Consider the following 13,780-nt stretch of genomic DNA (forward strand, 5'->3'; position numbering starts at 1 on the left):
GCTTCTTTATTAAGAGTGCATGACTGTTTGGCAAAGTGTTGATGCCTACGGGCTGAACTTCTACGTATTATCAATAAGAGGTTAATGACTTGACCTTTGTTGACTCGCTGGGTAAATCACGCTTGGAAATCCCCTGCAAAGAGTGGCACTTCATCTGCACGGCTTAGATTCACCCCCTTCCCCCATTAACTCTCAGTCAACCTCCAGCAAACATCTACCCATCACCACCCCCCAGTCAGCCTCTTTATCAGCTGTAGTGCTACAAACACCTTTATGCTGGTCCATAAGTCGACCTCAATCCCTCAATGCCCAAAGGCCCATGTGGATGTGTCAACTGGAGTTCAATCGCATGCTTAAGCTGTGATGGTTTACTTATCAAAGTGAGAGGCCACTTTCAAACAGCTACTGTATGTTATAATAGTTACCTGGGAGAATTTTCTCAGCTTTTTGAACATTAATATTTTTCTCCAGCCAAAAACCACCAGGGGCCTGTTTCACTAATAATTATTGCTTGCAAATGTATCTGAGGTTTGAGAGTCCTGCAAAGTATTTGCATGCTCATACGCATGCTCATGTGTTAATGTGATGCTTAAAATCTCAGCTGTCACAAATTTAGCGAAATGGTCCACAGTCTATTAACACGGTCCGCAACCACTGGGCCGCAGACCGGTACCGGGGCGCACAGAAAGAATAAACAATTTTTATTATTGACTATTGGAGCTGCGGGGTATTTTATTTTGAAAAGTTACCGGAAACTCCGCCCATCACATCCATCTGTGCCTGCTGATACCACTTGACACTCACCTGTCTGTCATGGCTGTAATGCCTGACAAGTTAAGCTAAGTAGCTAACTAGCCAAAATGAGTTGAAAACAAATGTCGGTGGAGAGAGCCTTTGAAAGGGGAAAAGGCCCAATGTTGAGACAGCAGAAAAGCCTATGACTGTGAAGAAAATGTGAAATAGTGGGAAATACCAGGAGTCCTACTTAAAATACGGCTTTATTGCGACAGGTGATTCACATGCTCCAGGCGCCCTCTACATGTGGCTACAGGCTGTCTAATAAGGCTATGAAGTATTCAAAACTGCTTCGACACATAGAGGCAAAGCACCCTCCATTAAAAGCCTGAACCAAAGTTCTTTGAAAATCAAAACGTGAACATGAAAAACAGAATTCTTCAGGGCCACAACAGCAACAAGTGTAGCTGCAGTAAGAACACCGTACTTCGTTGCTAACCGTGTTGCTAAGGCTAAGAAGCCTTTCACTGTTGGTGAAGAGCTGATGCTGCCTGCTGCTGCGTTATGGTGAGTTGTTTTTATTATGCACTTTACGTTTGTTTGTTTTTATGCCCCCCGACGACGCCTGGTCCGAAAATACTATTTTGCATGAAACCTGTCTGTGGTGTGAAAATGTTTCGGGACCGCTGGTCTATAAGATATTGAGGTTGTGATTGTACTGACAGGATGATATGCAACAGTTTTCTGATGCCTTTTCTGGTTCAGGCAAACGTGTCAGGCATCAGAGATACCTCAGCTTTGTTTTAATACATTGAAGAGAGTGGAATATGGCGAGCACCGTTTTCAAAATCATTGATGAGGAAAAAAAACGCTTTAGGGTTTGTTTTCCCTTTGAGGTGATTACCGACAACCATGAGCCAGAGGAGGATTAGCAATATGCAGTGTTGTTGGTTTGGATTTGAGGCCCACTGGATGTCTGAAACATCCTGATTGTCCATACTGGAGCCACGCCTGATGCTCATCTGTTTACACAGAGAAAAGATCAGCAGATTAGATTCACTTCTGATAACAGCTCCATACTCAAATTGACAGGGTTTTCATAGCGATTACTGACCTGACAGTGTGCAGTGACCTTTCGCCTATAGCCCTCTTCTTCATTGCCTCTATATTTAATCAGAGCATCTGTTTAGTAGAATTACTGTAAAACGCATTATGTCTCTTGCTCTCCCTCTGCCTCGCTCTTGTTCTTTCATTGTTATCCTCTGGTGCGTCCGAGCTTGATCTGCTGAGTTAAACTAAACAAGCTGATGTCTTCCTGGCCAGCTATTATTGCTGGAGGAAGCCAGCAGAGGCTCCGGTCTGAGGTAATCACGCCACCAGGATAATTGCACTCTGTAAAACACTAACTGGATGTTTATGTCCAGGCCCAGAGGGAAGTCATTAATGCCATCTTAATTAAGGGTAATAAAGGGCCTTTTCTGCCTTTTGGGGATGGAGCGACCTTGACTTGATCTCTTACACGCCGTACGGCTCAATTAAGAGACTCTATCATTCGCCAAACATGTTTTCACAGCTACACACAGCATTAGGTTTCACCCTCACCTCTGTGTCTTGATCCTTGGCATGGAGGAAATAAGATGACGGGTTTTATCCGCTCTGTGTGTGTAAGCATATGTGCCTGTTCTGGCACATAAGCATGATTGTATGTGAGTGTGTGTGTGTGTGTGTGTTTTCTTATGGTGGTTAATCTTTTCTCTGCCAAACCATTAACTCCACCCACCCACCTACTCACACAAAAACACTCACACAGACACACACACACACACACATACATCTTCCCTTGACATGCTCATTTCACTGTGGCAACATCTATAAACAACAAAGCAGAGAACAATGAATAATTCATCAACAGGTCCTCTGTAACTTTTCCCTCTGCATGGTTATATGATAAATAATTCTGGGCACAGCGATAGAGGGAAATGATTAAGCTGGACAAGCATTTCAAATTTGTTGCTTCAACTGTTGCGGCAGGAAAAACAGCCTGCCAGGGTTAGGCTAACACAGTCATACAGTGACTGTAGCTCCGGTGGCTTAGAAAGAAAAACACTAGGTCAGAGAGGGAGAGAAGGAGCACCACACTGATATGAGTAATGGCAAACAGCTGCTCGGGGCAGCCGCTAAAAATACACGCACACATGTTTGACAGGTGTGCATGTGTGTGCATGTGTCTGTAGTAAAATATAATGTGCTCCAAGCTTCATTTCATAGGTGAAAAGATAGATTACATTAAATCCATGGTAAAATGTACCATGTACCACTCCTCAGAGTGCCACAGAGGATGCATGATAGATGACGTATGGTGAAGTAAAAGTAACAATACCACAGTGTGAAAATACTCTATTACAAGTCAATGTTCTGCATGTAAAATCTTACTCACAGGTGTCCCGTGGAGTTTTCATGTAAACGAACAAAGTGATGTTTACATTCAGTGTTAGTCACTAAATCGCATTGTATCCTTGAGGTTAAACAAACATGCTGAATGCATTTCCTTCCTCATAAACATTTACAGAGCCTTTTTTTTTTTTTTAAAGTATAAATCCTGCAGCGTTCCCATGTTTACCTTGCTACCATTCTATTTCTTCACTGACTTTGTCATTGCAGTTTTTGTTGTTGATCAGAGGATTTGCTGAAACTGGTAGCAGAACTGTGTATCACATCATGGATGTGCTCATTCATGTGCGTGCCCATCCTTGTGCGTTCAAATAAAATGGTGACCCAGTTGTAAACACACTGCTCCACAGCACTGCTAGTATCATCAGCAAAACATATTCAAATTCTTAAGTAAAAGTGCTCATTATTATACATTATATGGGTAGGGTGGTTAATTTTAATTGTTTTACCATATATGCTAAAATCTTCTACTATTCTGAGCATTGTTTGACTTCTCACCCACTTTGGCTCAAAAGTTGAGATTGACACTTCATTTTTCACCCTGGAATTGGTAGTTTACAAAAACAGTCTCTACTTAAGGGCCACTTACTCAGTCCTGACGAGAATCTCTGAAAATGTTTAGAATAATGAAAAGTTTCCACATCCACAATTCCATGTTACCTGAGCAAAGTTAAACAGCTGAGGACTGCGTCAGATAGCCAAACGTTCCAGAGCAAGCAAGGAAGGAGACTTTTGTAGACATTATTTTGTCAACTAGTTCATCAACAATGCACAGATTATAAACTGATTTTCTGAACAGAAATATGTTTCTTATGTCATAACTTAAAGGTGCTATATATATAAAAGTTTTTGCTGTCATTATATGGCCAATGTCAGCATTGACAGCTGTTTACGTACCAGTCTTGCCAATCATTGCTGTTACTTTCCACAGCTGGAGAGAGCTCTTGGTAAGAGTAAGGGAATGAAGTTTGAAGCTGAACTCACAATGTTCCTTCTTCACTAGTAAGTAAACAGATGTTGATGCTAACATTGGCTATGTAGCATTAGCAAAAACATACATGGCACCTTTAAAGGTACCCTGTGGTACCTGACCACTACCATAGAGCAACTTATTTACATGTTCATGCACAAGGACAGACGTGTTCATACACGTAGAAGCAGTTAACGCAATCAGATATTCCTCCCAAAGGTTTCACATTATTTCACTGCTCTTTTAGAAGTGGTAATGCACTAGGAAACCTAGCTGCTAGCAAGCTGCTAAACTGCCAGCAAGTTCAAACTTTTGAGAAAAATCTGTTTTGCAGTTGTTATATAAGAAAGAAAACACACAATGCATTTTGACATTGTGACTAATACTAAATACAAACAGAAACTTTGGTCACCTTAAATCTGCAAAATAACATGTAACTACAGCTGTCACATTAAATGTGGTGGAAATGTGGTGGAGGAGAAGAATAAAACACCAGAATATGGAAGTACTTTAAAGTTGTACAGTACAATGTTTTTAATTGCTTTCCACCACTGCTATTTTCATCCACACCAGCACTGCTGTGGCTGAAAACAAATAAAAAGACAATCCATATAAAATTATGTATGTATGTATGTATTATGAAAGCCCTGGGGTTTGGGATGCAGTTTCATCTCTTGCCCTCCCTCTATGTCCAACTAACGGCAGGAACCCTGTGGAAAGTGGAAAGGTCCACAGTCCCAGTAACAGGATCTGGAGAGGTAGGGTCTGGACCCCAGGCAGCAAAAACAATCATCTGGCTTCTACTGGGAGTTAGGAGCAGGCACTGCGCCAATAATAACAACTCTCTCATCAACCGAGGGAGAGAGAGAGAGAGAGAGCTAGAGAGAGCAGCGAGGGGGAGTAAAAGTGTTTATCTCTTGTGTGTTGTGTAGGTGGCTATGAAGCGTTTTCGGTGATGCCTCACTTGGGGGATGGAAACGTCGGAGGGACTCATGTGCGACCACAAAGGCAGCCTCATGACCTTTTGTTCTGTCACACGCAGAAATACACAGACACCACACACACACACACAGAAAGAGAAACTGTCAAGCAATAAAAACAGCAACAGGAGGTATCTCTCACTGCCACTGCCACCATCCTCCACACACACACACTCACACACACACAACATAAAACAAACAATCTCTTATCAAGGACACAGCTTCTTCTCGGAAGGATGAACTTTGAGTTTGTATCCTCACTCACCCTTACACAGCTCACACCAGACAACCACATGTTTATCAGCCTGATCAAGAAATCATAAAACAGATGATAAGGTCAACACATCATGCAAGCTATAAAAGGAAATAAATACACATTAACATTTTCTAAATGGCTGTAATGACTGTGCACGTTTCTGCACCGAAACCTGCTCCTGATTGCATCTTTCTCAAGTGTACAATTGTTTTGGAAATTCTTAAGTGGAAATCTAAAGAAAGGATAACAATGCTCACACAGTAAACAAACACAGATGTAAGCAAGCAAACAAATATGGTGATATCCTGTTTTCTTTTGAAACTCTTCCCCTTTATATAGCTTGTGTGCACTTACATGCATGTGTGTGCATGAGATTTCAGTCTAACTAAAGGGATTAGAAAGGCCTGTCTTAAATATTCTGTCTGGTTTCCCCTGAGGCCTTCTGGTGAGGACAGATCCCTGCTGGAGACTGACTCTGTCTGCATGAATCACAGCGTGGGTGTGTGTATGTGTTTATATGTATCCAACTTTGTTTGTGCCTGCCCGCTTGCTTTGCTGTCCATCTTATCCCAGATTTTCCCCTCCTCTCTCTTATCATTGTTCTCTGCCTCACAGCCATCCTCTGCCCAAAACATCACCCATATAGTCACTGTCACGCACACTGATCATAATAAGGCTGGTTCTGGTCGTCACTTCTGATTGGCTGAGTCGTATGCAGAGCTGCTGTAAAACACCCCATAAATGCACACCTGTGACCGTGTAACAGCCACCCACACCGGTGCTTATGTGTCATTTATCAACCAGTGCTTGGCTACTGTTCAAACATGGAAGAATCACATTCAAAGCACTTTGGCACTCCTAATGCCACTAGTGATTCGTGGTGATTTAGCTCAAGTAGTTACACAAGGCAGCTGTCTGGATTTTTTTAAAAGTATAACTTGATTACCCAGAAATCAGTAAAGTCAACACCTCTTGTTCCTAAATGCCTGTCTGTTAGCAGCTTATGGGGGTGGAGGTGGGAAAAGCAGTCTTTCAGTAGCGTGTTCACATGTTGTTAAGTCCAGCATGCTCTGGACGGGGTCCAGTTTTTTTGTTCTGACATTTTGGGTTGACACTTCTCGAGCACGAAGTAAACTCCCCACCGTCGCCAGTTACTGTAAACGCAATTAAGTCACACTCTTCTCTCTGAAAGTCTCACTTGGAGTGAAGTTTTAGATAAACATCTTATGTAGTGAACATTTGTTAGAGGTTATTCTTCAGATACACCAGTAGATCTTCAGAATCTCTACAGTAGTAGCAGTATAAAAGAGGAAACTGAGGCTGGTTCATGAAAACAGACACTGAATTCAAACCCAAGATGCTCTGTATTATATACCTTGTTTATCCTTCCAAACTCAACACCATCAGGTTCTTTGGCAACTATATAACCATTAGGTGATGTCATAAATCTGTCCTTTGTATAGAAGAAACTACAGGCTCTCTGCCTTTAATATCATTTAGTCAACACATCAGTTTGTGACGTATGACAACTCAACCATCTTCACACTCCCTGTTGTTGGGTGTGCAGGGTGCCCACATGTCTCTCAGTTTCCACCTGTGGTACCTGTCTGGGTCATTTTAAGTTTGCATAGCACATGTTATTTCACTGTGCAGGCATAATTCAGAGCACCATGTCTAGAAAAAAAATCAGCCACACATTTTGATAAAACAGTGTCACGGCTGCGTTTCTTAAGGCAGTTATTTTAGTGATTTTGGTACAGCTAACGGTGGATTTTCTTGCTATTTTGTGTCATCTATGGGATCTTAGTTGTTCAGATCTCTACAAAATACGACCTCCAATGAGTTTTCAGAGTAGTGTAGTTGAGTAAGGAAGTCGTGCCAGTCATCATGTTGTGAGAAGAGAGCACTACTTGAAACAGGCTGTGATGTTTGCCACTTGTGTGGATGTCAGGGTTTAAAAGTTCAGCAGTCGGAGAGATAGTGGTTAAAGAGGGTGGAGCTATGAAAAACCTCTGTGGCTGCCTGAGCATTAGGTGTACGTGCCAGCATGTGCGCGTCCTATGTAAGAGGACGCAACCCAGCGACCCAGTTAACTTGTGTCCTCCTACAGCAGACGCACAGTGGGACACTTATCTTCTGTGTGCATCTGCAGGGTCCGCGATGAGGAGGGTAAAGTCTGCGGTTGTTGCTGCCTTTCATCGCGTCACAGCCCTTTACACCACAGATCGACTGCCCCGATGCTGACTTATAAGCTACAGTCTGGATGGTGAATATCACTCACTTAGCGCAACACTTTGCCCTGCAGAATCTTACTGTGGGGGTGCACTGCTGCTTTCCAATCAGTAAAAATTATTATGATTCACACTGAGTCATACAGTGAGTTTAACTCCCCCAGCTCTACCATAGAAACACTGTACCATACTGTACCAAACATCACAGTCACAACTATTAGATGCATTAAAATGTGTTTGCAAAATTGCTTCAGTGTAAAGTTGAAAACCGGAGATTATAGAGGCATTCTTGGATCTCTGCAGCATTTGTGGTCTGTTTCTGGTTATTTCATGAATGTCAGGTCACAGTGTTCCAGTTAGGTCTATATCTGCTGAGAGTATTTGTCACCACAGCACAGACACATCCTGCTGACTGAGGACTCAGAAGGAAAGTGCAGTAGTTTAATTTTACTGTGGCTGTCAAGTGAAATCCAGTTTTTGGATTTTAGGCATAACATCACAATCAATAAAACTGGGTGCTGATAGGTTGCACTTATCTAGTTGAAGTGTTGTAATGATAATGGGTTGACAGTTAAGGTGAAAAAAGAATAAACTAGTTGAATTGAACACAAACATGATCATTTTCACTTGACTTTGTAGCAACAGTTCAGCTCTGGAGGTTGATTTAGACAGCAAAGGGGGAAAAGAGCATGTCTGTAAACATTCTGTAAATCGAGCAAAGCAAGTGTGCATCTGTTACAGGTTGTTTTTCTCTCTCTCTCACTCTCTCTCTCCTCTCTCTTCTTCTTCCTCCTGCACAGTTTGCCCAGGCTGTTTTGATTTTGCAGCGGGTGAGTGGCAGTCTCGACCCCACCTGACCCCCAGCCCGGCTTCTGCTGATGTCAGCATCTTGCAGCAGATTGGAGCGTGCAATTTTTAAACAAAGCCCAAGTCTCGGCCCCCCAAGGGGGGCTCATCCACTCTATTCCTTAAAGGGGCCGTACACTGATTCAACTAGTGGCTGTTTTTGGCACACTTGGATTTCTCCCTTGTTTTTTTCTTTCTTCACAACACATGCTTCTCTTGTTCATTTCTATTTCACATGGTTGACCCTGTGCACTTAACAGTTTTAATATCAGTTTGTTGGTATGAGTTGTCACTACTTGTTGCATAAGCAAAGAATAATCTTCTTGAGGCAAAACACAACAAGTGAAACCAGTGACAGCTTATGGCTGGATGCCGTGCCTGGCCAAGGATATCCTGCCATGCCCTCTTCTTGTCTGAATGAGCTCTCTGTGGAGGAGAAAGTGAGCATTATGAAACCTCCCCATAATTTGCCCTCTTATCGCCACTGTCTGTCCTATCTCCCATCTTAGACACACTGACCCACACTCATCACATTCATCATATTTATTGGTCTTTTTTGACGTTACAGAGCCAGACCTTGGCCAGGACACCCCTAAATAAATGAATGTTAATGAGGTTAAATAAGAGGAAAATAATTCAATTTCTGCATTTCAATCTGTGGTCTGAAATAGCCAGCAGCCTGCACAGGAACAGGTTATTGATCCATGTTGTGACTGAGTTGCAGCAGTTTGATATGTCTCAATAGTGAATGCAATACAAATGTGCAAGTTTGAGACTGTTTTTGTGTGCCTTGTGGTTTTTGCATACTGCACTTTGGTCAGTTGGAAAAAATAAAATAGACACACACACTCTGTCATGATGATTCACATCAGATATTAGTGTTATCAGGTTTTGCAATAAGCCAAAAGAGGTAATCGAGGCAGCCTGCACAGAAACAGCGTGAGTGACTGCACAAAGAGGAGATCAGCTTGGTTAGGTCAATGTAAACATCCCATATGAAACGCACTATGCGTGCATGCACTACACATACTCACACAGACACGCTGAAGTCATGGTGCTGGCACGTCGCCTGCACCTGACCCAGCTTTATTGCCCCTGTGTGCCCTCTCTGGCTGAATGTGTTGTGTGTGGAGGTTTTGTGTGAACAGCTGGGTTGAAGACTCCAGGCTCCAGAGCCCAGTCATCTAATATCTCCTGGCTGGCCCTGAGGTCTCTAGTCCTGGGGAAACACCATAAAGAACCTCTTATCTAGACTGGGCCCCCTTTACATTGTGCTGCTAATAAAACACCACAGAGACTCTTTGACTGTATCCTAAATCCCAGCCATATTTTAGATAACAGTTCTACATCAAAAGAGTGAATCATCGAGGGTTTTGCCATCTTAATCTCTCTGTTACTTGTTTGGTTCAGGCTAACTCTCATTCCTCCAAATGAAATTACACATGATGAATCAGTTGTTTCACAGACAACTGTCCCTCTCGATTACGCATGGCAGCAAAATAAGGACTAGATACTAACTTGATAGCGTCAGAGTTATTTCAGGCTTTCAAACGCAGAATGATGCGCATCAGTCAAATTAACCTCCACTTACTCTGTGCTCTGTCAAATTCAATCAGTCACACGGGATGATTTAAGGAGCCACCACTTAAGTGTAATGTTACTCTCTGTGAATCACACAAAAAGTCATTATCTAACAGTGGCGCCACTGTCTGTGAAGCTACACAACACTGCTGACCATCTCATCATGAGATTCCCATTAGTTTTTGATTAGAACACTCTGGGTTAGTACACGTGTATCGTAAAGGGGGGAGGGAGGGGGAGTCAGTGAGCATGGTAGGGATTTAAAGGGATATAATAAAGTTACAACAGTTAAGACTTTCATGATCTCCAACTCCAGTATTGATGCCATTTATGGCCATTCAATGTATTTGAATTGTGTACTTTTGTCTCTACATAACACTTCATGGCAGAGTTCGCCTTTCCTGCAAATATTGTACCCATGCAAAAGCATCCACAGAAAATGATGCCTGCACATAGTGGATGTGATGCTGCAGACAAAAGTTTGCATTTCCATCACATCACACATTAATTCTGATGCACTAGTTGCGCTTCCTCACTAATAATGTGCAAACTCTGAGTAAGTAACTCAGTATCATTAAACCACACCAGTGATGTCGCCAAATCAACCAAGACTGAAATCCTAATGTTTAGAACTTGACTGTAATCATTGTTTTTCTAATAACAAGGGATCACATGACCATGCATAATGTGAAAGGGGTCACTTGAAGCAACAAACCCACAGATAATTATTACCCAACTCTGTAGTTCCTCTCAAGTCCGCAGAGCTGTTTAGCTTGTTCCTTTACCATTTTGAATCATGGTCACTGCTCTCATAGTGGTGTTCTTGGTCATAGCAGTTGACCATTCCCAGCAAAAATAGATTTTATACTACCTGCCCAGGATCAAATGGCAATGGACAGTGGAGCATTTAGAAGTTGGTTAAGACCAAAACAGGGCAGGAGAGTAAATGTTGGACTTAGCCAGAAACACGACTACAAATGCTTGTTACTGTTACTTATCTGCCTGATGTATAAATAGGCAACTGTGTGCTGACATGTTTGCCATATCAACATAAAAGGTGATAATATGTCAGTGTTGTGTTTACAGCTTGTTTCTGTTGCTCCCAAGTGGCCAAAAAAATCAGTGATTGCATTTTTAAAGAGAATGCAATAACCCCCACAAACATCCCTCGGGGTGTTGCAGTCTCTGCTGTGTTGATCACTGAGTTTCTCCACTGGAGAATTTGGGGCTGACGTGCCTTCCACAGCAGCAGTTATGGAGTGAGAGGAGTGACACTTGACCTTGTGGTCTCAGACTTGTTTTTTTAGCCTCCAGGCCATTGCTGCCTCATATACAATACATAACTCTTTTTCTGTCTAGTCTGCCTTTCTTCCTCCTGGCATCTCTCCAGTGCCTAAAGCCATCTGAATAGTCACAGGAGATGACTCTGTCATCCAGACGACTCTCAGAGGAGGCTGGTTGATTGTTTTAGATCCTAATGAGCTGCTTATAAAAGCAGTACTTCCTGTCTTTTCCTTCCCACATTTTTATATCTGTACACAGTCCAAAATCAATTCCACCAGACAATATTAAGGAAACACTAAAAGATTCTTATAAAGTTAATGCTCTTTCCATCGGAAAATCTTTTTTTTTTAACTTCAATAATGTTTTTCCTTGAATCTCTGCCCTGCTTTGCCCTCTGCAGCACTACCAAAGAACTTCAGGAGAGTAGAGTGGTGAAGGTTGAAACAGTGAAAGGAGGTGAGGGCAGTTTTGTGGGGAAGGGTCACCGATCTTGGCACAAACTAGAGGAATTTGATCCAAGATTTCTAACATGCCCACGGGAACAACACAGATCCATTGTGTCATTCTAGAACAAAGGGGCATTTTAAGTGTCTTTGTGCACTGAAAATGAAATCTATCTAAACTGAGACACTGTTTAACTTAACCCTTATGTACACACACATTTACTGCAGTTGTGAACAGTTTTGCATTTGGAATGAAAATGAGAAAAGTTTAAGCTGTCTATAACTTTAGAGCATGACATTATGGCTGTATTTATGCACTGTGGGCTCAGATCTGCTTTCTCATATTTCTTTCCAGTCCTCATCCTGCTGCTGTGACGTTTTACTGGCTAAACAAGCTGGGCTTAAAACAGCCTGTCACCGTCTGAGCACAATTAACATAATAAGCATCTAATATTGAGAGTCATTACAAAGGGGCTATTAAATGGCAGAGGTGGTAACCGCAGTGTGACTCAGCGCAGATTGAGAGCGTGCACACACACCATACACACACACACACCGTAATTAAATCTCCCAGCTCAGTACAGTGAGAAGTCCTATTGCTAGATTCATGTCCTGACATGTACCCCGACCTCAGCAGAGAGGGAATCAGCCTGAGGCACAAATCCACACGTTAATAAGCTGCAACTCTGACATGCTTGAATTACCTACAACCTGCTGCTGCCGGCAATTATTTGAGTGTGACTTTAGAAAAAAAAAGAATTACTAAAAATCCCTGAGTTTTCAAAGGTATCCACCTTTAATGAAGTCACAAACAGATTCCACTCGTGCAGAGCTCTGTGTGTGTGTGTGTGTGTGTGTGTGTGTGTGACTGACATGCGCTGCTTTTGAAATAAGTTTGTCTTTTGGACTTGTGTTGCCCTCTCCTCCAGCTCCAGCACAATGTGCAACATAAAAGCCAGCCACTTCAGAGAGCTTGTTGAGCTTTCAACTTCAACATGCGCCTCCTGAGACCTCCACTCACTGTCAGAGCGCTCAGAACAAAGCGCACCATCCACACGGCAGCCGCTGGAAAGGCTGCAGCATTTGTGTGTGTGTGTGTGCCTGTGAGAGATAGTGGGGAGGGCATGCTGTATTAATACATGGAGATATTGTTTCATAAGGTTGCTGTTTATCCTTGTTTGGTTTCTAAGTTGACTGGCATTGATTTGGGTTGCTGCGTTAATGGTCAAATGCTGTTACACACAGCGTGTTAGTCATAGCTGTTCATGAGATTAAACATGACGATTATCCATTTGGCATGGACTAGATGCTTGTGGCACTGCAATGTTGCATAATATTACAACTTACAATAAACAAACCTGCGCAGATATGCAGTGTTGCGTTCATTAGTAGACCCAGACTAAATATACTCAGCCATAAAGAGATTAAATCTGGATCATCAAATGCAGCCATCATAAAAACAGTTCTGCCTTTATGTGATTGGCTTAGAGGAAACATAAGAAGGTATGCTAGATTAATAACACCTATTTTCCTTTTGTGACCACAAACTATGTGTCATGAGTACTTGATTACATGTAACTTGCCCAACACCAGTAACCACCCCCTAACACACACACACACATGCAGATTGTAATGTGTGCACAATTTTCAAAAAGAAGTTTCCTTTGTTGTGTTTCCCACCATGTCATACAGGCTGTCTGTACATTGTTTGTACTGACTATAAATTACACAGCGAAAGCATGGCAGCAGCTGGAGAAGCAAAAATGACTATGGCAAAGCTTGAAAGCACCAATGACTAAGATAACTATAAGCACACCTAACAAAACTCTAATCCCTGCTCATTCAGCCTAATTTGTCCCTTCCTTTTATGTTGTCCTTGGCTCGGACGCAAACACGTCTTCAAAGGGAGCATTTGACCCGTGTCCTGCACCGTCCACCCAACGCATCCACCCATCCACCCACCCACGCATGCACACACACACACACACTCTCTCTCTCTCTAC

The 13,780-nt window shown here is 42.4% G+C and overlaps 1 long non-coding RNA gene across 1 annotated transcript; it reads left to right on the forward strand.

Moving 5' to 3' along the window:
- Positions 1-820: 820 nt before the first annotated feature.
- Positions 821-9,206, forward strand: LOC108892434 (uncharacterized). Its single transcript, XR_001962464.1, has 3 exons — positions 821-1,302; positions 7,545-7,658; positions 8,424-9,206. It is a non-coding gene; the product is annotated as an uncharacterized LOC108892434 (long non-coding RNA).
- The last annotated feature ends 4,574 nt before the right edge of the window (positions 9,207-13,780 follow it).

The sequence above is a fragment of the Lates calcarifer genome, linkage group LG19 (assembly GCF_001640805.2).
Source record: "Lates calcarifer isolate ASB-BC8 linkage group LG19, TLL_Latcal_v3, whole genome shotgun sequence".
Classification (NCBI taxonomy): Eukaryota; Metazoa; Chordata; class Actinopteri; family Centropomidae; genus Lates; species Lates calcarifer.